We start from the raw sequence: 24,092 nt of genomic DNA, 5'->3' as shown, positions 1-24,092 counted from the left end.
TGTTAGACACAGTTTGGGAAACAGACCCTCACAGGAGGTGTCAGAATTGTTGGGTTTATTTAGTAGGAAATTGGGTAGAGTTCATCTAATAAAGTTATTGGATTTATTTAGAGAAGCCTGGCAGAGAAAAGGGGTGTGTATATGTGTGTGTGTGTGTGCACGTGTGTGTGTTTTCAGGGATGTTTGACAACCACCTCCACTTGTAGTAAACAATGTGTGGGTCCCTGATTATTTGTATGTAAGTGTTTTAACTGTATGTATTAACCAGATTCCTTCATTTATTTCCTCACTCATTCATTCACCACACATTGTATGAGGCACAATTCTGTATCAGGTTCTCTGCTAGACACATGGCTAAGGCCACGGTCTCTGCTGTCCAGACTTCTGCAACATGGTCAGGAGGCCCCAGCACTCAGGACAATCTGGGAGGGTGTGGGCATTAAAGCAACTTGGAGCCCCAGCAACAACTCGTTAGGAAAGAAGATTCCACGCAAGAAAATCATCCTGATCCTTCATTTCGTCAGGAAGAGGAAAAGACATCTGAATGAGTGCCTAGCAGTGGGAATGTCCCCCACCAGAGATCCTGGAAGAGTACAGGACTTGTTTGATTGCTGAGAAGTAACGTGACCTCCTTCCACCGAGGACAGGCCAAGGGAGAACAGCTGTCAGCTACAAGAACAACTTGGGTGACTAGGAGGAACACCCTTCTGTGTCTGGGAGACCCCGCACACAGCATCATCTGGCCTCCGGGAAGTCCACATAAAAAAAATAACTCAGCCCTTTTTATTTGCTCAGTCATGTGTATATCAGAGGCAGATAACTCTAAGATCATGGGTGTTACGCATCTTACTTTCTTGCAGAATGTCCCCTGTCTGCAGGCCGGGTCACGGCAGAGGGTGATCAAGCCCTCTGTGGTCACAGATCTGGTTATCTGTGAGTGGCCATCACATCCTCCTGTGTAGTGAGGATGCCCAGAAAGCTGCAGGTGCTCTGAATTTCGGATCCCTGCCTACTCTTGTGGAGACCACGTGGCTTGTCTGCCTAACTTGGCCGTCGGTATTTTCTCACGGCATAATGTACAGCCTCTGAGATTTTGCCATATGTTTATTTGCCATTCTTCCACAGCCACCCTTGTCCTGGGTGGGTCTGCAACACAACCATGCACCTCCCGGAATCCCCTGACCACCCCATAGCTGGTCTCTTTGCCCACCAGCTTTCACCCTGTTCCTACAGCTTCACCCCGACATTCTGGGCCCCATCTCTAGGGAGAGCGGGTCTGGTCTCAGCTTTTTCTGGCTTGGTTGCTGCTTGTGGGGGGCCTCCACAGGGGTGTCAGGCCAGATCACCTAGGCAGGGGGTCTCGTCTTCTGAAGAAGTTGAGGGTTCAGCTGCTGTCAGAATTCTATGCGTAGATGTCCTTGCTTGCACCACCTGCCAGCATTTTTCCTGCCAGGGAGGAACCAGAACAAAAGGAAGTGTAGTTAGCAATATAAGGGTGTGTCGCATGAGGGATGGAACTGAGAAACCTGGAAACAACAGTGTGCTTCCTCACCCCGCTAGCATTTGCCTAGTGATCTCCTACCGGGTCCCCAGCCTTAGGCACTCTGGTCTGTTCAAACTGTACCTCCCACTGCCACCCAGCAAACTCCGGCAACTAATCAGTGACTGTGAGCTTGTGCAACCTGAAGCCATTTCTGCCCATGTTGTCCTTAATACTGTTGTCATTAATTCTTCACCTTTAACGGCCCCCGAGTCCCTCTAGAGTCCAGTCCAACCCGTGTGCCCAACTTCCAGGCCCCAGAGAGCACAGTCTCATCTGATCTATCCAGCTGCTCTCGCTGCTCCCTGACACCTCCCACTGTCCACATGGTCGAAGGGTCCCCTCTCCCACCCTCAGCCTGGACCAACATCAGGCATGTTCCTCTCTCTCTGAAAGAGTTCCTGCCACTGCCTGGCTCCTCCTTACCCAACCCCTACACTGCCAGAATGTTCTCGAGTCTCCTTCCCACAATGCTGAGTCCAGTCCCTCTAGGCCCGGCTGAGCCCCTACGGCCAAGAGCCCCTTTGGTTGGGAAATCCATGTAAAAAAATAACTCCACCCTTGATATTTGCCCAGTCATGTGTATATCAGAGGCAGATAACTCCCACGCAGACCAGTCCTCTGCATGACTGATCTCTCTGCTGCCTTTCCCGTCTGGCCCACACGCTATTGCAAAGCCTGTGAGATATGCTGCCCGAAGTCCTGTGTTTAACATCGGCCTCTACCGTGGCCTGGGCAAAGTTAAACTCCTCGCTTGTCATCCCTGACACAATGCATGTGTCTCTGTGACTACCAGAAAGTACTCCAAGAGCAAGCCAGAGTCGCCAAACAAACCAGCAACCATTGTCATTTCTGTTTCTGCATGTGAAACAGGAGCAACGACAACAAGGTGTTTGTGATCTGCTTTGCAAAAGGTAAATAAGGTTTCCATAAACTCCAGTTGGTATCATGATTGCGCCCATGCAATGGACTTCTGCAGAAGGAAAAGACTTTACATTTGTAATTTAAGTCATTTGGGAGCAAGCCCAAAGGTCCATGGCATGGAGTAACTGGCAATCTTACTCAAGCACAAATTTAACTGTAAAGCCTGGTGTTCAGGACAGCAGTTTGCCCTGGTGACTGTCACTGACTCTCTGGCGTCAGACTCACTAGGACATTGTTCAGGGGCTTCCCACTGGCTTCGTGAGGGTGCGATAGCTCTTGCAAAGTGGTGAGAAAGAAAAAGAGCAAAAATCTCTGTGTGCGATTCCAGTGGCCATTAGGTGGAAGGTACCTTAGCAAAGGGTCAAAGTTTTCTTCGGTTGTTTCAAAGGGAAATGAACGGAAAACTCATTACTCTTCACACGCACATGTGATGGAGGAAAAGCCTGTACAAGCACTTCTGCATTCATAAATGTGGAGTTGTGTCAGGTGCCTGAACACAGGTTCTAAATGCTAAGGGTCATTAGACTCAATTCTGCTATGAATGTAAATTAAACATCAGAAGCGTTCTCCCTGGACTGTTCTATGGCTCCACCTACTGTATGTTCTTAGGGAATGCACCGTAATTTTTATATGAGCCCAAAGAAAACATCGCTGGGGAAGTCCATCTGCTCTAGAGTTTAAAATGACTGATTAAAAAGTTGGAATCAGCCGGACCAACATGGAGAAACCCCGTCTCTACTAAAAATACAAAATCAGCCAGGCGTGGTGGCGCATGCCTGTAATCCCAGCTACTCGGGAGGCTGAGGCAGGAGAATCGCTTGAACCGGGAAGGCGGAGGTCGCGGTGAGCCGAGATCACATCACTGCACTCCAGCCTGGGCAACAAGAGCGAAACTCCGTCTCAAAAATAAATAAATAAATAAAAAAGTTGGATTTTTTTTTTGCTCCCTCCTGAAACCCTACAAAAATAACAGCAGAGGAAATTTTTACAGAGAAGAGAGGAGGTAAATTATGTAGACAAAGAAATCAGAATAGTGGATGAAAATATTAAAAACCAATTTGCAGATGATGGAAAGCCCCTGGAGAAATAGCATTTTACTTGGGAGGGGGAAAGATTTAAAGCCTGAGTCCCTGCTGATGCCAATGAGATACAACCTGATTTACCCCCAGGAACCTATAAAGGCTCAGGAGTTGAGGGTGTCAGGTGCCACAGAAGCAGGGTTGAGGGGCAGAGCTAAAAACTGGTTGCAGTTAGACACACATTTTCAGGTCTCCTTTGCAATCTCACAAAACCAAGCAGCTACTAATCCTACCACCTTGTCAAAAGATGTAAAATTTATTCTGGAGAAACTATACCAGAAGGGCCTAGACTCAAGCAAAGCTGGCACCATATAAGGCTCTGGAGGAACCGTACTGAAGGCAAGGAGTTAAGTGTGAGGGGAAATCCCACATGTTGAATGGTGAGACACTTGGCCACTTCCCCTGCTCTGCTCCCAGGGTAATATCAAACGGGCAAGTTGGAGAGTATTTTCATGGAAAAACCGAAGGATTCCAAGAAAAAAAAAAAGGCCTGTAGATACTGGAGGCCCCCAGTGAGACGGCCTGATCCCAGCTTCATCACTCTGCAATAAGCTCACCACTCCACAAGCTCCAAAGACACAGAGATTCCAGTAAGCTTCTTAGTACTTCACTCGTGAAAATGAACAGAGATCCTCAAATTACAAACATCTAAGGAAAGCCTCTGAAAGGTCAAAACCAAAGACAGAAACTCAGAGAAAACAGAAAATTCCAGAAGCAAGAGAAAACTTCAGATATATTAAAAATCCTCAGATAAATAAGATGAACTAGTTTATCCATGAAACAAGAAGAAGCTGCTATTATAAAAAGGAACCACCCAAGGAGAAGAAAATAATTCTTTGGAAATTAAAAATATGACAGCCAAAATCAAAACTTCAATAGAAGAGCTAGAAAACAAAGTTGAGGAACTCTCCCAGAAAGTAGAATGGAAAAGAATAGAGAAGAAATAAGGAAATTTGAGAACCAGCCCAGGGGATCCAAAGTCTTATAACAGAGTTATAGGAAAAGAGAACAGGCAAAAACAATGAAAGAACATTATTAAAGAAATAGTTTTTTAAATGTTCAAGAATTGAAAACATGCATTTCCAGACCCAGAGTGCCCACTAAACGCCCAAGAAAATGGATAAAGATAGACCTACATCAAGGTATAGCATTATGAAATTTGGAAATTAGGGTATCAGATTTTACCAAAAACATCATTAGAAACTAGAAGACAATGGAGGTGGTTTTCAACCTCAAATGCCATCCTCATCAAAGCAACTACTTGCAGCAGAGAGGCGAAGGGAAATATTTGGACAATAGTAAAGGGGTGTTCCAGGACAATGGTGAAGCAACAGGCCTCGGCCATCCTGAAGCAGGGGGACAGAGTGGCCCTGGAAGTCAAGATGAAGGTGAGGGAGAGCCTGGTGCATTTACATGTAGGAGGAGATTTACGTTTCTGGTGGGAAGTTTCCTGAACCCCACTCTCCATTTGGGTATCAGTGATAGGTATATAGAAAACTAAACAAGGAAAAAGAAGATATTCAGTAACTCCAGAAGAAAGCAAAAAGCAGCACAAGAAAGGAAACGGAACGACAACACTGCACATTATGTGGCTCGAGGAGGAATACTATCGACACCATCATAATAAAGTAGGATGAACGCTGAACTAATAAATATGTTATTTATATTACAGTGGGTTGAGATGGGTGTGTGTCTACATTGTGGAGAGTAACGGTGGGTGGTGTAAGAAAGGTAAATCCTTATCTTCCATACTTGGAAGTCAATTTTCCTAAGACTTAAAAAATAAAAATTAAAAAGCAATATAAGTGTGTTACAGGTCTAGCATCCCTAATCCCAAGCTCCAAAATCCAAAATCCAAAATGCTCCAAAATCTGAAACTTGTTGAGTGCCAACATGAAGTAGTGACACCTTTGCTTTCTGGTAGTTCAATGTACACAAACTTTGTTTCATGCACAAAGTTATTGAAAAATTACTTTCAGGCTATGTGTACAAAGTGTATATGAAACACAAATGAATTTTGGTTTACATTTGGGTACCATCCCCAAGATACCTCATTATGTATATGCAAATATTCAAAAAAAAAAACTCTAAAATTGGAAACATGTCTGGTCCAGGTATGTGAGATAAAGGAGAAATCCAGTGACAAATGTAGAAGAAACAGCTAAAGAGTTCCAAGAAATTGTTTCTGAAGGATGCAAGGTAGGGATAAGGAAGGGTAGGGCAGGGGATTGTTACTGTTGTTATAAGCCTTATTGAAATGGTTTACCTTTTTCCCCTTAGGCTAATATTTTAATTTAAAAGAAAAGAAATGGCACATGAAAATGGCCCCAAATCGAGTCTCTAGACTGAAGAACCTGAGTTCTGAGGTTGCCAGATTTAGCAAAAACAAACAAAAAGGACACTAGTGACATTTAAATTTTATATAGTAAGTAATCTTTTAGTACAAGTATGTCCCAAACATTGTAAAAATTACTCCTAGTTTATCTAAAATTCAAATTTAACAGGCATCCTCTGTTTTTTCTAGGAACCCTATGCCTAATATCCAGCACATTCACAACAATGCACTTAATCATGATTGCGGAGCATCCACAAAGAGCAAATCTTAACAACCTGCAGAGGGAGAGAAGTTCATGTACAAAGAAATCGGAGAAGCCTTGACTCCTTGCAGCAAGGGTGGAGGTTAGGAAGCAGCAGAGCAATGCTTTCAAAATTCTAGGAAACCATGATACCCATTCCGGAATTTAACATCCATCCAGTAATTCATAAAGTTTGAGAACTGGATAAAGGCATTTTGAGGCATGAAAGCTCAAAACTGTATTTTCCATTTACCCTTTCTTACCCTACTGAAGGGTTTGTCCAATCCAGAGAAGAAATAAACCAAGAAAGAAGAAACATATAGTCCAGAAAAACGAAGACCCAGGGTAGAAGGGAAGGAAAAGAATTCCCAGGACACCAGCTGTCCAGGGCAGAGAGAAAGCAGGCAAGACAGTGGGGGAGGGAAGGCTCCGAAAGGAAGGCTCCAGGGGGAAGGAACCGAATGGTCCACAGCCTGATGCATCTGATCCCACGGGAAACCATGTTCAGAGGGCTTTTTCCAACTCCGTTGGCAAATCTGGGAAGAATTATAAACAGGAACACTGAAAATTAAGCAGGTGAAGAAAATGAGGTAATTATTAACAAAATGTTTACAAGACATTAAATTAACATTATAAACTGAACAATGAGATCACTTGGACTCGAGAAGTGGGGGAAGGGATTGCTTTGGGAGTTATACCTGATGTAAATGACGAGTTGATGGGTGCTGATGAGTTGATGGGTGCAGCATACCAACATGACACAAGTATACATATGTAACAAACCTGCACATTATGCACATGTACCCTAGAATTTAAAGTATAATAATAATAAAAAAATAAAAAATAAATAAAATAAAAATAAAATAAAATAAATTAACATTATAATATACTGCTTTGCAATCCAGAAAATAGTCTTTCATAGTGATAGTGACAGACACACTGAACACTGATTTAACCAAAAAATTACGGGGGAGGCAGAGAAAGTGGTAGAGGACATATGGCTTCATGTACCAAGGCAAGAGGTAATGCCCATCACGCAGAGTCACAGTCCTTACGGCAGCCCAAAGGCCCTATGCAATCTGGGTCACCCTGGCTTACCCCACCCAAATTACTCTCCTCCTCATTCACCTTCCTCCAGCAGTAAAGGCCCCTTTGCTGTTCTGTTCCTCAGTTACCCCATGTCCTCCCACCTCAGGGCCTTTGCACTAGCTGTTCCCCTTGCTTAACCTGCCCCTTCCCCCATTATCCACAGGGTCCAGTCCTCCCATCCTGAAGATGCTCAGATGCCATCTTCTCAGTAAGCCTACCCCTTCTCCCACTCTGTTATTTAACACTATACTTCTTCCCTGACATTCCCTACATTACCTCTGCTGTGGTTTACTTTTCTCCATATTATTTATAATCATCTCTACAAAGGGCACCACCTCATTATAATGAGATGGTTATAGTAATATTTTATTTAAACATTTGTTTATTCTCCCTACTGGAATGAAAGCAACATGAGGACAGGGAATTCTGTTTGCTACATGTATCCATAATTTGTTTGCTGATGCATCCATGGTTAGAACAGAGTGACTGGCACATAGTAGGTGCTTTAGAAATATTTGTTAAATGAAAAAGTAAATCAAGAAAGAGTAACATCTACATTTACTGAGAAAAAATAAAGGTCAATCCCAGAAAACAAACTTAAAATAATTGAAAGTGGTCCTGCTATGGACTGGCTTCATGGTGAGGGAGAGAGAGACACGGGCAAGCTGGTTTTCCCTGGAAGCCTTATACTATTGATATGGTTTTGATCTGTGTCTCCACCCAAACTTTATGTCAAATGTAATCTCCAATATTAGAGGTGGGTCCTGGTGGGAGGTGATTGGGTAATGGGGATGGATTTCTCATGAATGGTTTAGCACCATGCCCTTAGTGCTGTCCTTGAGTGAGTTCTCACGATACCTTGTTGTTTAAAAGTATGTGGCACTGCCCACCTCACCCTCTTGCTTCTGGTTTCGCCATGTGAACTGCCTGCTCCCACTTTGCCTTCTACCATGAGTAAAAGCTCCCTGAAGCCTCCCCAGAAGCAGACACCTCCCTGCTTCCTGTACAACCTACAGAACTGTGAGCCAGTTAAACCTCTTTTCTTATAAATTATCCACTCTCAGGTATTTCCTGATAGCAACGCAAGAACGGCCTAACATAACTATTGCTTGTCTTTTCAAACTGTGTGCATATATTACTTTAACAAAAAGTAAAGAATTTTTAAAACATGATTACTGTTTTGCCCTCCACCCAAATCATACTTCATTCCAATGCCAAAATGAAGTGACTATTGAATTATCTACTATTTTGTATTATTAATGCCTGGAAGTCATCCTCCTCCTCCCTTTCTGTCTATCCCACCACCTCCAATTGATTCCCAAGTACCAAAGCTTTCACCTTCCCGAAGCTCTCAAACCTATTCACCTCTTTCCATCTCCATCACTACTGCCCTAGTCCCATCTTCCACCTGGCCATGGACACAAGTTTTATCATTGGTCCACCTGCATCCATCCAGTCCCTCCAATCCATTATACTGTGGCCAGACCAATACTTTCACTCACAAATCCGATCGTATTACCCCATCGGATATGGTTAGGCTGCGTTGCCACTCAGATCTCATGCTGAATTGTAATCCTCAGTGTTGAGGCAGGACCTGGTGGGAGGTGACTGGATTATGGGGGTGGATTTCCCCCTTGCAGTTCTCATGATAGTGAGTTCCCATAAGATCTGGTTGTTTGAAAGTGTGTAGCCCTTCCCCTTTTGCTCTCTCTCTCTCTCCTGCCGCCACGTGAAGACATGGTTGCTTCTCATTCACCTTCCCACCATGACTGCAAGTTTCCTGAAACCTCTCCAGTCATGTTTCCTATATAGCCTGTGGAACTGTGAGTCAATTAAACCTCTGTTCTTCACAAACTACCCAGTCTCAGGTAGCTCTTTATAGCAGTGTGAGAACTACCAAACCATTTCACCACCCCACCACTTGAAACCCACCTAAGGCATTCATCCCGTGGCTCCAAGGCTGAAGATAAAACTCGTAACCTGTGGACCTAGCTCCAGGCTCACCATGCTCATACTTACCATGTTCCTCTCATCATGGGGCCTTTGGATACACTGTCCCCTCTCCCTGGAATGTGGTTTCTACCTCCTCTGACTATTTAACTCCTGTTAATCATTCAAATATCAGCTAAAATGTCATTGAGTTAAATGTCCCTAATTTGGACTTTCATAGCAGTTTTGTGGGTATCAGTTCCCAGTAACATGTGCACAGTTGCAATTTTACATTTGGGCTTAATGGATTAACATCTCTTTCCACTCCTCCTCCTCATCAGCACACATACACATCCACACACACACACACATACACACACACACTTAAGCTCCATAAAAGGAAGAAATCTTTTGTTTCATTTATCACTATATCCCCAGTGCCTAGAAGACAGGAGGACCTCAATACATACATGCTGAAAAATTTGTATGATACACTATGCTTTCCTGTGGCAACAACCAGTATGTATTGCTTTGGTTTAAATAACATTTATTCATCTGTCTCATCTCTACCCTAAAATTCTACAACTTGGAGATCGCATGTTTTTTCTTTGAATGCCCTGTTTCCCTCTCTCCTCTCTATATTACCAGTCCCCATTTTTAGATTAAAATTTAAATTTCTGGAAATGGAAATGTACTGACAGAAAACGTGCAAAAGGTCATGTGTCGTATGGGTTTCTATGCCGGCAAGCTAACATGGTACAAAACCCTCCTTCACACTTTGCCTTTTAGACATAATCGTTGATGGTATATTTGCAGCACTTCACACATGATCTTTAAATACGTCACCTTCCTCTGCACTTCAATACATATTCAATTGGCTGAATTCCACTGAACATCTGATAGAGCACTTTAGGCAAATCTAATGATTTTCATCTTGCCTCAAGTTTATTAAGTTTTAACACCAATGCTTTGTGCTGCAGACGTCTCTATTTTCTTCTCACTTTGATAAAATAAGGACAAAAAATTGCTAAAAATAAGATTAAATAAATCTTACTAAATATTTATTATTTATCTTATAATCTTAATAAATTGCCAATTTATTATGCATACAGCATTATTATACAGAAAAGATGGTGATACTGGCTGGCTGATGGGGCCACCATGAGAACGCTCATCTGTCACCTAATGCACACGATTCTAAATTCAGCATAAGATGGGGGCATCAGTGGACTCTAAATTTGAATGTCAAATGTTGAGCACCACTTGTTTATACCCCTTGTGCAATTAGGTACTGCCTGATAATCCAATATTAATGTCACCCTTTGATGAGTAAAATGAGTTTAAATTCATCCTTTCTTTTTCTTCCTGCTTATCAGGACTATATGATCAACCAAATATTCTTTAAAGTTCCTTCTAAGGAGTAAGACTATCAGATTGTCTTCCTTAAATAAGCTCCCCTTCAGACACAAGCTGCAATCAACATGGGCAGTCCTAAATTTTTATGTTCGCAATATAATACGATTGAGAATCTTCCTTGTGTGCACTTTAAAAACACCCAATCCTCTGCCTCCAGCTAGTCTCGGGCAATAGCTGGCTATTGAGGGACACATCCCTAAGTGGGCTCCGCTCCTCAGAGCTTGGGCTATGCCACATCAGCAGGGAATTCTGGGACCAGAATCTGAACCATCCTTCTTGCTGACCCAGTGCGTGCCACTGACCATCTCAGTCTTGTTGGAGTTAGGCTCAACAGATGTTTCCCAAGCATTCTGCCATTTCTGTGATTGATGTGGAACGTGTCATCCCTTAAAACCTCGAGCTTAGTAAAATTTTCTGCTTCCCTCAGATTTGTCACCAGAGCCCTGTGCATTCATTCCCAGGAGGTAAAGAAGTGGCATGCAACAAGTTAGGGCTACCGCCGCTCTGGCTGGTGTGAGATGGTATCTCATTGTGGGTTTGACTTGCATTTCTCTAATGATGAGTGATATTGAGCTTTTTTCATATGCTTATTGACCACGTGCATGCCTTCTTTAGAAAAGTGTCTGTTCAGGTCTCTTGCCCACTTTTTAATGGGGTTGTTACCTACAGGAAAATTATCCAGACACTCTCAAGGGTCACTTTATCTTTAAGAGGATATATATCATAATTATCAATGAAATGCAAACAAAATACCATTTTAGGCCCAAATCAACTGCTTCCTTCTACAACTAGAATATTCAGGAATGACATAAACTTATGATTTTTCCCTGTTTGCCTCTTACCATAGCCATCCATTATAACTTTTCATGATGGAAGTTTTTTCTCTTCCAAAAAAAAAGTACACACTCATTATGAATAATTCACTGACTTCAGAAAACTATAAAAAAGAAATAAAAATTGTGCATGTACCTTCTACTCAGAAAAAAACAAGCACTTTGCCTTTGGAGTCACATAAACTTGGTCTTAGGCCAGTTGCTCGGTGGCCTCCTCTGGTAAATGGAAATTATAATTGAAGCTACTCCACAATGGGAGGATTTAAGATAATGTTGATATAAGGCACAGTGTTCTGTAACTACTAGCTATGACTATTATTATTAATATACATCCAGTCTTTTTTTCTATGCGTGTATACATATATGTCAATGGGCATGTTTTCTGTTTCCACAAGGTGGCTTTTGTTTCCTGAATAGTTATTTAGAAAATACATTGCTTTCGGTGGCGCAAGCCTGTAATCCCAGCACTTTGGGAGGCCGAGACGGGTGGATCACGAGGTCAGGAGATTGAGACCATCCTGGCTAACACGGTGAAACCCCGTCTCTACTAAAAAATACAAAAAACTAGCCGGGCGAGGTGGTGGGCGCCTGTAGTCCCAGCTACTTGGGAGGCTGAGGCAGGAGAACGGCGTAAACCCCGGAGGCGGAGCTTGCAGTGAGCTGAGATCCGGCCACTGCACTCCAGCCTGGGCGACAGAGTGAGACTCCATCTCAAAAAAAAAAAAAAGGAAAATACATTGCTTTGATAAATAAATACAGTTGACTTTGAACAACTTGGGAATTAGGGTTGCCGACTCCTGAGCAGTTGAAACTTTGCATATAACTTTTGACTCCCCCAAAACTTAACTGCTAATAACCTCCTGTTGACCAGAAGCCTTGCTGATGACACAAAAAGTCATTTAACACATATTTTGTATGTTATATGTATTATGTAGTATATTCTTACAATAAAGTAAGCTAGAGAAAAGAAAATGTTAGGAAAATGATAAGGAAGAGAAAATATAGTTACTGGTTATTAAGTGGAAGTGTATCATTGTAAAGGTCTTCATCCTCATTGTCTTCACACCGAGTAGGCTGAGAAGGAGGAGGAAGAGGAAGGGTTGGTCTTGCTGTTCCAGGGGTGGCAGAAGCAGAAGAAAATCCATGCATAAGTGGGCTCATGCTGTTTAAACCCATGTTGTTTACAGGTCAACTGCATTCAATTTATTAAGATTATAAATCTTTAAACCAAGTCTTCCTTAAGCTTTTGAGTTCAACGCACAAACTTTATTATTCTATGCATAAGCAGAGTTTGCCTGCTTTTTTATGTATATTATGCCTGAACTCCTGAGAGCCTTTGAAAGCAATCAGAGCAGGAGAACATCTTTAAGGGTATGTATTATGGACCAATGTTTGTGTTTCCCCAAAACTCATATGCTGAAGCCCTACATCTCAGAATGCCCGTATTTGAAGATGGACCTCTAAGTAAGTAGTTAAGGTTACATGAGGTCATAAGGGCGGGGTCCTAGTCCCATGGGATTGGTGACCTCATTAAAAGGGGAGACACACTGGAGCTCTTTCTCACTCTATGCACAGAGGAAAGGCCATGTGCATCCTCAGTGAGAAGGCAGTCATCTGCAAGCCAGGAAGAGAGCCCTCACCAGAAACCAATTTGCTGACAGCTTGATGATGGATTTCTAGCTACCACAGCAGTTAAAAAATAAGTCTCTGTTATGGAAGCCTCCAAGTGTACGGCATTTAGTTATGCAGATAGGTTATATGCTCTGTTCAAAATCAGGCAGCAGATCAACAGCAAATAGACATAACAAAGTTTCTCATTTTTCAGAGAGACTGAGTAAACTGGACCATCGTATCCCATTTCATGTAGGCTACACTTGAAAAGCAATAAGAGATCAAGAAAAGCAGCTGTCTTCAGTCGCTGCTCTGCAAATAGTATCACCCTGTAAACTCACTGGTAGCCCCCAGTGTGTATAAGGTGCCATGCTGCCACCTCCCAGTATCCAAGGCAGGGAGCAGGGCTCCTAGACAAGCCAGGAGCCACAGATGCTGCAGGGTTTGTTTCTGAATAAACCTATTCATCAAACATCTCCACTCAACTTGATTCCCAGGCAGCTCTGAAATTTTTATGGAGGACATTCCAAGAATAAAAGAGACACTGGTCCTTACCACCCCCTCCAAGCAGTCTGAAGAAGGAGTTCCTAGGCTCCTGGAGAGGGTCAAGGGGATGCCACTGTGGCCATGGCCACAAGAGGTGGAACTTATGGGACCCTGCAGCCGAGGCCAGTCAGATGACGATAACCACCCCATCCTTCCCCACCTTATGCCGTCTTAGTGGGTGTGCTTATTTTCTACTCTCTCAGAGTGGAACACTTGGAGAGCCGTCTCCGCAGCCTAGCGCAGCAGCACCCAAATACAAAGGTTCTCTTCCAACCGCCTCGGAGCTGCAGAGCCCACACTCAGGCCGTCTATCCATGCACTCCCAGCAGATGCTCAGTAAGTGACTGTAGCCTCTTCTGCTTGGGTTTCCATAAAAGCCTCTCCCATAGGTGGAGCAACGAGGAGTGCATGGAGAGCAGTCTGTACCCACACAGGTTGCACTGTCTGCAGAGGATATTAAAACGATAATACTGGCCAAAAGTTGACTGCTTTTTATTTCCGTATGTGTCTGTGAGTAGGAAAAAACGCAAACTTCTTCCTCTACTCTCACACCACAACCATTAGCACAGATTTCTGTGATAAAATCTTTGGGGATTCTTCCCCACCAACATGCAAGCAATTGCAGCAGACACCACCTGGTGTCCTCCAATTCCATTCTGATGCTGTCTACCTGGAGACAGCATCAGATCCCATAGGTTGAGGGCTCAGCCCTACAAGACTGCCCCCCAACTTCCAGTGCCAGTCACAAGCCCCAGGTTGTTTTGCCTGTGCTTCTGAGGGACTGGTTTTATACACTGGAGTTGCCATGACCCCCTCCTTGGGTTTGCTTAATTTGCTAGAGTGGTTCACAGAACTCAGGAAACTTACTTACATTTATGGGTTTATTACAAAGGATAGTGATGAAGAGGTGCACAGGGCAAGGTATGGAGAAGGGGCACAGAGCTTCTATGCCCTCTCAGGGTGTGCCACCTTCTAGGAACCTCAATGTGTTCAGCTATCCAGAAGCTCTTTGAAACCAGTCCTTTTTGGAGTTTTTATGGAGGCTTCATTACATAGGCATGATTGATTTAACCACTGGCCATTGATGATTGCCTTGACCTTCAGCCCCTCACCCCTTGGTGGGGCCGGATTGAAAGTTCTAGCCCTGCCGGGCGCGGTGGCTCAAGCCTGTAATCCCAGCACTTTGGGAGGCCGAGGCGGGCGGATCACAAGGTCAGGAGATCGAGACCACAGTGAAACCCCGTCTCTACTAAAAATACAAAAAAAAAAAAAATTAGCCGGGCGCGGTGGCGGGCGCCTGTAGTCCCAGCTACTCAGGAGGCTGAGGCAGGAGAATGGCGGGAACCCGGGAGGCGGAACTTGCAGTGAGCCGAGATCGCGCCACTGCACTCCAGCCTGGGCAACAGCGTGAGACTCCGTCTCAAAAAAAAAAAAAAAAAAAAAAAAAGTTCTAGCCCTATAATCCTGCCTTGGTCTTTTCAGTGACCAGCCACTGTCCTGAAGCTATCCAGGGGCTGCCAGCCATCAGTAAACTCACTGACATACAAGAAGACATCACTTTGGAGATCCCTATGCCAGGAAAGAAGATGAAGACCAAATATATATTCCACAATATCACAGTTAGCAATTATAAGCAGTGTCAATGACAAAATATTTCTCCTGGGTGAGCCGCCCGGGCATGTCTCCCTGCAACTGGCTGTATCAGACACTACTCCCACTGGGTCCCCTCCATGCTAGTCTCTCCCGCTCCCATCTTGCTTCAGCCAGAGGTACCATTCCTAAATGTGACCTGAGCATGTCACTTTGATCTAAAACTCCTGCTTACTCCCATGGCCTTCAGAATGAATCCCACTTCTAAGCGGCTTCATGACTCTTCACAATCTTGAATCCGACTTATTTTTCTAGCCTTTCCTGCACCCTTTCTCTTACTGCATATAACCCAGGCTCCTGGGTCCTTGAACACAGCATCCCATTCTTGAGCCCCATGGCATTTCTCTTATTAAGAATTTTATTTTCAACAATGAAAATTCCAAGTCATCTTCCAAGGCCCTGCTGAAGTGTTAATTCCCCTGAGAAACCCTCCCTGACTCCCTCCAGTGCCAAGGAAGAATTTGTTGCTCTTCCTCACTTACCCAGACCACCCGCTACCTGCCTTCACAGTATCACTTACTTCAGAGTCCACCTGATCTACTCGCTGTGGGCAGAGTCCAATTAACAAGAGTGAGGTCTGGTATAAAGACAGTGACTTTTGGCCAGGCGTGGTGGCTCGTGCCTGTAATCCCAGCACTTTGGGAGGCCAAGGCAGGTGGATCACCCGAGGTCAGAGTTCATGACCAGCCTGGCCAACATGGTGAAAGTCTGTCTCTACTAAAAATACAAAAAAAAAAATAGCCAGGCATGGTGGCAGGCACTTGTAATCCCAGTTACTCAGGAGGGGTCTGAGGCAGGAGAATCACTTGAACCCAGGAGGTGGAGGTTGCAGTGAGTCAAGGTTGTGCCATTGCACTCAAGCCGGGTAACAAGAGTGAAACTCCGTCTCAAAAAAAAAAGAGAGAGTGACTTTTTATTCCATAGCTACCTTAGAGGAAGAAGTATAGGCTTCCTGCCTTAAGGGCACCACTTTGCCTTTGGAACAGAAAGAAGGTTCTTTTTAAAGGGGGCCTAGCATGAATGACATGCAGGAGAGGAAGCCAGCAGGTGGGGGTACACATATTGGCTTCGGTGCCTTATCAATCAGACAGCTGAGTTGATGTCTTTGTGGGCAGAACTAGGTTGTTAAAGGCAGCCAAAATTCTCCAGGTGGGAGAGAGTTTCATAACAGGCAACTTTGGGTTGGAGACTGACTGTTGTCCCATGAGGAAGTCTCCTGGTGGCAGAGTTCCACTCTGGAGCTTCTAAGCGCATAGTTAGATGAAATTGCCCTGTAGGGAGTGTCTGCTGAAGGGGAGGTAAAGGTTAGAACTACATTTCCAAAGGGCTAAGTAGGAAGTGGGGAGCAGGGGGAAATGGAGAAAAAAAGGAAAGAAAAAAAATTTAGAAAATATCATTCTCTTTTTCTTAGAAAAATGGGAGTACTCAGTTACACTTGCATTTATTAATTTCCCCCCTATAGACTCCAAGAATGCTAAATTCTTAATCCCAATAGTTGAACCCAATACATTGGTTAGGCTACATTTTACCAGTTAACACAACTATTGTGCCTTAAGTCAGTCCTCATACCCAGTTCACTTTTCAGTCCCTGACCCCTTGGGTCAGACCAGGCACCTTTCCTTTCTGTCCATATGATTCTCACTCCATGAAACCAGCTGGGCGAGAGGGCTTAGAATGACTTCTGGGTCTTGTTCTCTTACCTTCCTGAAAGTTGCCTCTAAAAGAGCTTGTCACAGATTTTGGCTCCAAGGTAGATGAGAGTAAGACACCCCACTTTGGCCTGCAATTCCAGTTGTGGGTTTCAACCCAGTCTTTTACTGGAGAGCCCTGAATTGCAGGTAGCTGGGTCCTGCTTTGGATACGAATAAAGTGGTGCCTTGCTGCCTGCATTGGTCTTTACTGTCAGAACCCACTGGTGGTAAGGCATGGACAGCAGGGCAAGATCCGGGCCCTCATGTAAGCCCTAAAAGTCTGCCCTAAACTCCCAAGCCCCTACCTCTACCATTTACCATCATTGTACTACAGTCAGCTGTTGACTCGTATCTGCCATCTAGATTTGGCCTTCTTAGAAGATTAAAGTTTTACTCACCTTTAATTCTCTAGTGCCTCATACATATAGGCTTACTATAAATGTCTATTTTAAAAAAATAAGTGAGTACAAGACACCATGTAAGTTTCTTCTTCCACACCTTACTAGTTCCCAACCCAGCTGTCACCCCCACCACTGCTGCCTTTGTGCTCTCAGAACCCCAATTTTGTTCAGGTTTCTGGAAGCCAACACTTTTGACTTCAAAGAAGTCCTTCAAAGAAGACAGAATGGCTGGACATGGTGGCTCACGCCGATAATCCCAGCACTTTGGGAGGCCAAAGTAGGAGGACTGCTTCAGCCCAGGAGTTTCAGATCAATCTGGGAAACATAGCAAGACCCTGTCTCTACAAAAAATAAAAATAAAAATTTATTAGCCAGACGTGGTGGGTGTGCCTGTAGTCCCAGCTATTCAGGAGGCTGAGGTGAGAGGATCACTTGGGCCTGAGACATCAAGGCTACAGACAGTCATGATCATGCCACTGCACTCCAGCCTGGGTGACAGAGCAAGACCCTGTCAAAAAAAAATTTTTATTTAAAAAAAAAGAAGACGAAGAAGGAAAAGGCCAAGAAGAAGAAGACAAGTCCCTCCCAGCCTAGGGACGACTCTAAGTTAATCATGGTAATCCTAGCCTTTGGTCTATTCTGGTTAGGACAGCCCTGCCCTAACCACAGCCTAAGGAAAGGCTCATAAGAGACAGCTGGGGAGGTTTTCATCATCTTTAGGCTCAACCCTTCCTGCCTGCACACACTGTTGTGTGAGGACATGATGCTTGGAACTGCTGCTGCCATCTGTGAGCATGAGGCAAAAATCCAAGCAAGTCCTAAGAACAGACTTCTTCAAGCCCTAACATCATTGGCCATGGTAGACCCACCACAAAAAACAAATGCTTCCAATGCTCCACCTGCCCTTGGCAATGTGATCTTGAAGCTCCTCCCATCAAGAGACAGAGTCTATTTCCTTATTACTGAGTCTTAGTCAACAGCATTGCAGCAGAAGTGACGGCACCAACTCCAAATCTCATCTCAAGAGGGAAACTCCAGGCTGCCCTGCTAGAGATATGGGAGCAACATAGGCCGGATACTGAGGCTCCCTGGCCAACAGTCACACAACCCCCAGCAGCACCACCTGATCAACCTAGAGATGACCACAGATGCATGAGGAAGCACAGGTGAGAACAGAAGAGCTGCCCAGCTGAGCCCAGCCAAAATTGCTGACCTGCTTGAATTGGGAGCTATAAAGTAATGGTGGTGTTTCAAACTCTTCAATTTTGAATTGGCTAGCTACGGAGCAATAGCCAACTGATACATTACCAATCCTGAAGCTGTCCTTCCTCAAGACTCCATTTTATATGAGATAAAAAGTGTTCTTTTTTTTAATGCCACTGTTATATGCAACCTATAGTTCCCCAATATTGTGCACTGAGGAATAAAAAAGATGAAACAGGGCACTGCCTTCAAAAAAATGGCAGCCCAATTGTACTTAGGATGTATTTTCAACTAGGTTGTTGACCCCTAGAGGTGAGGGTTTGGTGGTACATGTATCTCTAGAAAGGACTCTTACAGTTTAAAAATGTACAGCAACACAAGGTAACCTCTGCTGAGTGCAAAAGGAGGGGTCCAGTCCACATGAATACTTCATGAAGAAAGCTGGGTATGAGCTAGGTGGTCTTTGAAGGAGATTTAGGATTTAGAGTGATGAGGACAGAGGGAAGGTTGAGAGAGGCAGGACCGTCTCTGGGTCTAGAAAGATGGATATTCCGTAGGGATTTGTTCTGAAGACAGGCGAGTGACTAGGAACTGAATTCAGATGTGGTGACTTAGGGCATGAAGCACATAACAAGGACAAAACAGTGCCTCAGTGCAGGCCTGCAAATGTTCATTCTATGAGGTGAAGAATGAACAGAGGAGCCAAAGGTACAAGTCAATGTCCTCTGCAGCCATCCTCAAAAGAGTATCAAGAAGCGTATTGTCTCAGGAGTATCAGGCCACTGCCCCATAACCTCAGATGTGACCAGGCCTGAAGGATCTCCTTCTACCTGTGCGTCCCTGCACCTCTCACTTTATCTTACCCAGTGGGCACACTGCCACTGGGGTGGGCTCACAGAGCAGGCCTTTAATCAATGCTGGGTTGTAGGCTGAACAAACTTCACAAGGCTAGAAAAAAAAGTAATAGAGAGGTACTTGTTTTTTTCACGTTGCCAGAGTCTCACATTTCCCTCTCTGGCTGAGTTCTCCCAAGTCTACAAGGGATGGTCATGGGCTGACTGATGACACCCAGGCTCTGTGCAGAGCATTCCCCTCGGGGTCTGACGAAAAGCAAGAGAAAGGCCCCTGTTTTCTGGTCCCAACCACAAACATGAGGGCACTAATAATTCCACAACTACGCCAGCTTCAGAATCAGAGCACTAGGAAGGAGGGAGCTATTACTCATTTTGACCGGGAAGCCTTGTTTTATTTAGCAATGAGTATTTGCTAAGTATATCTTCTACTCAATAGAACACCCTCACCATGTTTCTGTGAGGAGACCAGGGTGATCCCTATTTTATACTGGAGGAGCACAAGGTGTGTGAGAAATGCACCCAGGATCTCAACACTAGTGACTAGGAGAGCCGGGCTTTGAGCCCAGATCAGTCTGATACTGAGACCTGTGTTCTCTCCGTATAGAGCACATAACAACTGTCCTTTCTTCCAAGTCTGAGCTGAATGGAAGCTCTCATAAGAGATTATTTTCAGAAGCTTTGTGTCTTAGCCAACGGAGTAAGTGAATTAACACACTGGACTCCAAAATCCAGCTCTGTTATAAAGTAGTCATAGTTGCCGTGTGGCCTTGGGCCAATCAAGTCATCACTCAGGACCCCAATTCCTTTTGGCATTTACAAAAGGAGAAAGCGGAGCTGGAGGATGCATCAGACCCCGTCCAGCTCCCACGGCTGGGAGGTTTTCCACCTCTTCCATAGGGAGGCTAGCCCAGACTGAACCGGAACCTTTTCTTCCTGACTAACGGCTTTTAGGAAAGAGGCTCATGTTGGCTGGCTCTCAGGCTCAACCCTGGTCCAGACCACCGTCAGCAGGACGGGGTCAAGCAGCACCATCTTGGCTGGCTGTTTGAGGGTGATAAGGGGTTATTGTGAAGGACTCTTGGACCCCCTGATAGCTGCCTGACAATGTCCAGCCAGAACAGTAAAGATCCACCAAGCCAGCCGTTCTGGGTCACATGCAACTTCAACAACCACCTTGTGCATCTGCACCAAGGCTCCTTTTGTTTTGAGAAAGGAGAGCTCGTCGGTCCCATATTCCTCCGCAGTTCTTCCAAATCCTCTCACCCGGTAGGAAAGCCACCTGAGGTTGTTGTATAAGAGGAGGAGGCACAGTGGGGACCAGCTTTGTTGGCAGACAGCTTACCTTTCCTGAAAGTCAGTGCTGAACCATCAAAAGTCACTGAGGACCCTGCTGACTCTCCCACACCAACTCACAAAACCAACAACCCATGGTGGGCAGGGCCCGAGAGAGGAAAGTGAACGATATCCTGCAAGAGTCTGCTAGGGGGTGGCTTCGTCTCCGTTGCAAGGCTGCTGAATAGGTAGGGAGGTAAAGGGAATGGAGAGAATCAGCATTTGGAACTCTTCCCTGGGTGCAGCGCCACTGCCTGCATTGCCTGCAAGGCAAACCCCGCCTTCTTCCGCCGCCTCCCACTCCACCCAAGCAGCCCAGGGACAGAGGCTGCAGGATTCTGACACAGGAAGTCTGCAGTCACTGGGAGCCTCTCCAAGATTCAGCCTGTGTGAAGGAAAAGGTTTGGACAAGGAGAGGAACAGTAAAGAGAAACTAAAGTCCTCGGTTTGAATCGGGAGAGATTTTGAGCCTGCAGTTGGTTGCGGGGTGGAGGATGGCGGAAGGGGCGGATGCCCTTACCTGGTTCTGTTTCTCTTTCGCTGGTCACCTTGTTAAGCTCCCTTTGGCCAGGTGTCCGGAGTGGGACTCACCACTGCAGGGGCTCCAGCCCCACACAGCCGCCTCCCAGGAAGGACTCAGGTGGGCTTTCAGGTTATCAGGGGTGGGATGCAGGGGTGAGAGAAGCTTTGGTGGTGGATGTGAGAATTTGGGATGGGGGTGTGAGGCTGTAGCTGGGGGCAGCAGTGTTTGGGATGGGACTTTCCTGGATCCTGCCATGCACCATGCGCAGTGCTTTCTGCAGGATGGCATCGAAGGGGCTGGAGCTGGGGGGCAGCATGTCTGTGTCCTCAGACCATAGTGGAGGATGTGGACTGTCCGGGCTCCAAGCTGTCCATCCCTCAGTGCCATGACCTAACTGTTAAGTGGGATGGAGCCTGGGAGGGAAACGCAACTGCACCTTTCAGAGAGAGGCCCTCTGAGCAGGAAGAGTGGCTGCAGTAGAAAGGATGTGGCTGAGAAGGGGAAGAAAGAGCCTCACGAGCATCAGCACTAGGAGAGGCAACTGATTTCATCCTGAGAGTCTCAGGGGAGAGGAGGCTTCCCCTTCCCAAAAGAACTGGCAGGACTGGCCATGAGCCAAGTAGAGAACAGCTGCTGCTGACTGAGGGAGAAGCTGTGCAACCTTAGGCAATTCAATCAACCTCTCTCAGCCAAGGGCAATATAATAATGCCTGCTATACTAACCTTAGTGAATTGTTATGATGCTCAATGGTGAAAGAGAGTTGTCAAATGTGAAGTGCAATGAAAGGTATAGGTGTAATATTATCACCAGAACTTCTTAGGCTGGAGGTACCCAACTATGGCTGCACACAAGAACCTCTAGAGACTTTTTTTTTAATCCTGCACTTGGAAACCACCCTAGATCAGTTATTCAAATTAGGGCAGGCAGTCAGCAGAAGGATAGGAAGTGGTACTTTTTTCAAAAGAATCTGGCGATGCTGATATCCTCTGAAGGTTGAGACCTGCTACCTAAAACTTCCCCAAACTCCCTGACAATGATCACTCCGAGCACATGTTTTTTAAAAAAGCATATTCTCAGGCTTCTCCCAGATCTACTGAATCAAAATTTCAAGGGGTCCTGGCAATCTCTATATTTAGCAAGCGATCAGAGCAGGTGGACATGGTATGCCAGTGAAAAGTCTGTCGATTCGCTCCGATAATCATATCCAGCAATGCTTCTGGACAGCACAGGCAAATCAGTTCAAGGAGGGGAAGCAGCCACCTCAGACAATAAGTACAGACATGCTTTGGGGAGATGGAGTTATAGTAGACGGCCAAATCCCATCCCATTCCTGCTCCACAAGGGGGGACACTCCAATTATGAAATGACACATTTCCCAGCCAAAGTGCCTGGGAACCTTAAGACAAAAAGGAAACGATGATGAGTTATCTATAACTAACAGCGTCAATTACGAGCGCTTTATTGTTGTGTCAACAGATTGTTCAGGCTTTCTTGCTTCACACTCTGCTGACTCTGTTCCCTTCATAAAATTATACAAACACATGCATACCCATGCACACGCACTCACAAACACAGGGACCCCAAGCTCGTCAAACACACAAATGGGAGGACGAAGAGGATGACAGGAGCTAGTGAACGCTTACCAGGCCACTGCATTACTCCATTCTAGCATTATTTGCAGGATTCCATGCTACATTAGTGATGTTCCCGGGTAACAGGACCCCAGGGATTCTTCATTTTAGCTCTTTCATCCGACAGGGGTAATACTAGCTTAGCAGATGAGAGCACGACTCTGGAGCCAGACTGCCTAGGCTGAAATCCTGCCACCCCGCTAACTGGCTGTGTGTGACTCTGGGAAAGCTAATTCTGTGAAATGGAGATAATAATGGTGCAACTGGGACGATTAAGTGCATTGGTACACATAAGCCCTTAGAGACATGCCTGGCACACAAGATGCTACGTGAGTGTCTGCTGCTATCACTGATTGTTGTTTCCGTTGTTGTTTTACTATAGGTGAGAAAGGTGATACCTAGAAAACTAGTTGCTCACTTTGTTCACATCTCTTGACGCTTTTAGGAGTATAGCCAAGGAAGGAGTCATAAATGTGAACAAATATCGACGCTACAAGTGTTTGTTGTGGCACCATTCATTAGAAGCAACCTGAATGTCCAATGGGAAGTGGGTTACCAAAAGAAGGCTGCATCTCTATGACGGCCATGTAGTAACTGCATGAGAAAACTAGAGATATAACGTGAAGCTTTTCCAATGAAATACTGAATGATCTCTATAGATATACTGATACAGACAGACAAAGTTAGTCTGGGGGAAAAATACAACAAAGTTCCAACACTCAGTGTCTCTGGTGGTGGGGTTATGGGATTTTTATTTTCTTCCTTATACTTTTCTAAATTGGGGTAATTTTCTATTATGAGCAGATATTCCTTTTAGAGTCTGAAAATAAAGAGTTCAATTGAAGTAACTTGCTCAAGGTCAAACAGCACATTAGGAGTCCACACAGGCTTCCTATCCCTGTCCAGGGATTGGGCGGCTTCGTGAGGCTGCACTCAGAGTAGGAAGGAAAGCTGAGAGGGATGAGAATGATGAACGCACACCAAAAAGCAGCAGGACCTTGGTGGAGCTGTGCAGGCGTAGGCCCCAGCTCGGAAGCTTCCCAGGGCAGAGCTGTGAGGGCAGAGCTAGACACTCTTCCAGGGACTTTTCTATCCCAGAGCCACTGTGTGGCACAGGGAGGTGACCCAGGCACTACAACCCAATGCCTGCCCTTGGGGCTGCTCACTGCTGTCTCCCAGAAATAGAAGAAGCCAGCTTCTACTTTGTCTAAGGATTCCAGAGAGTGACACCAACCTTTCTTTCCTTTGTCCTTTCTACAGACT

General features: G+C 45.1%; 1 protein-coding gene across 2 annotated transcripts in view; it reads right to left on the bottom strand.

Annotated features, from left to right (window-relative positions):
• Nucleotides 1-1,086: 1,086 nt before the first annotated feature.
• KCNA6 (potassium voltage-gated channel subfamily A member 6) overlaps nt 1,087-24,092 on the bottom strand; it is a 41,703-nt gene continuing 18,697 nt past the window's right edge. For both annotated transcript variants that reach the window (XM_005569867.4, XM_005569868.4), the window contains exon 2: nt 1,087-1,446. The gene's annotated coding sequence lies outside the window, so the exon portion shown is untranslated. The remainder of the gene's footprint in view (nt 1,447-24,092) is intronic.

This window comes from Macaca fascicularis, chromosome 11, assembly GCF_037993035.2.
Source record: "Macaca fascicularis isolate 582-1 chromosome 11, T2T-MFA8v1.1".
Lineage (NCBI taxonomy): Eukaryota > Metazoa > Chordata > Mammalia > Primates > Cercopithecidae > Macaca > Macaca fascicularis.
This window is presented reverse-complemented; position numbering and strand designations above follow the sequence as displayed.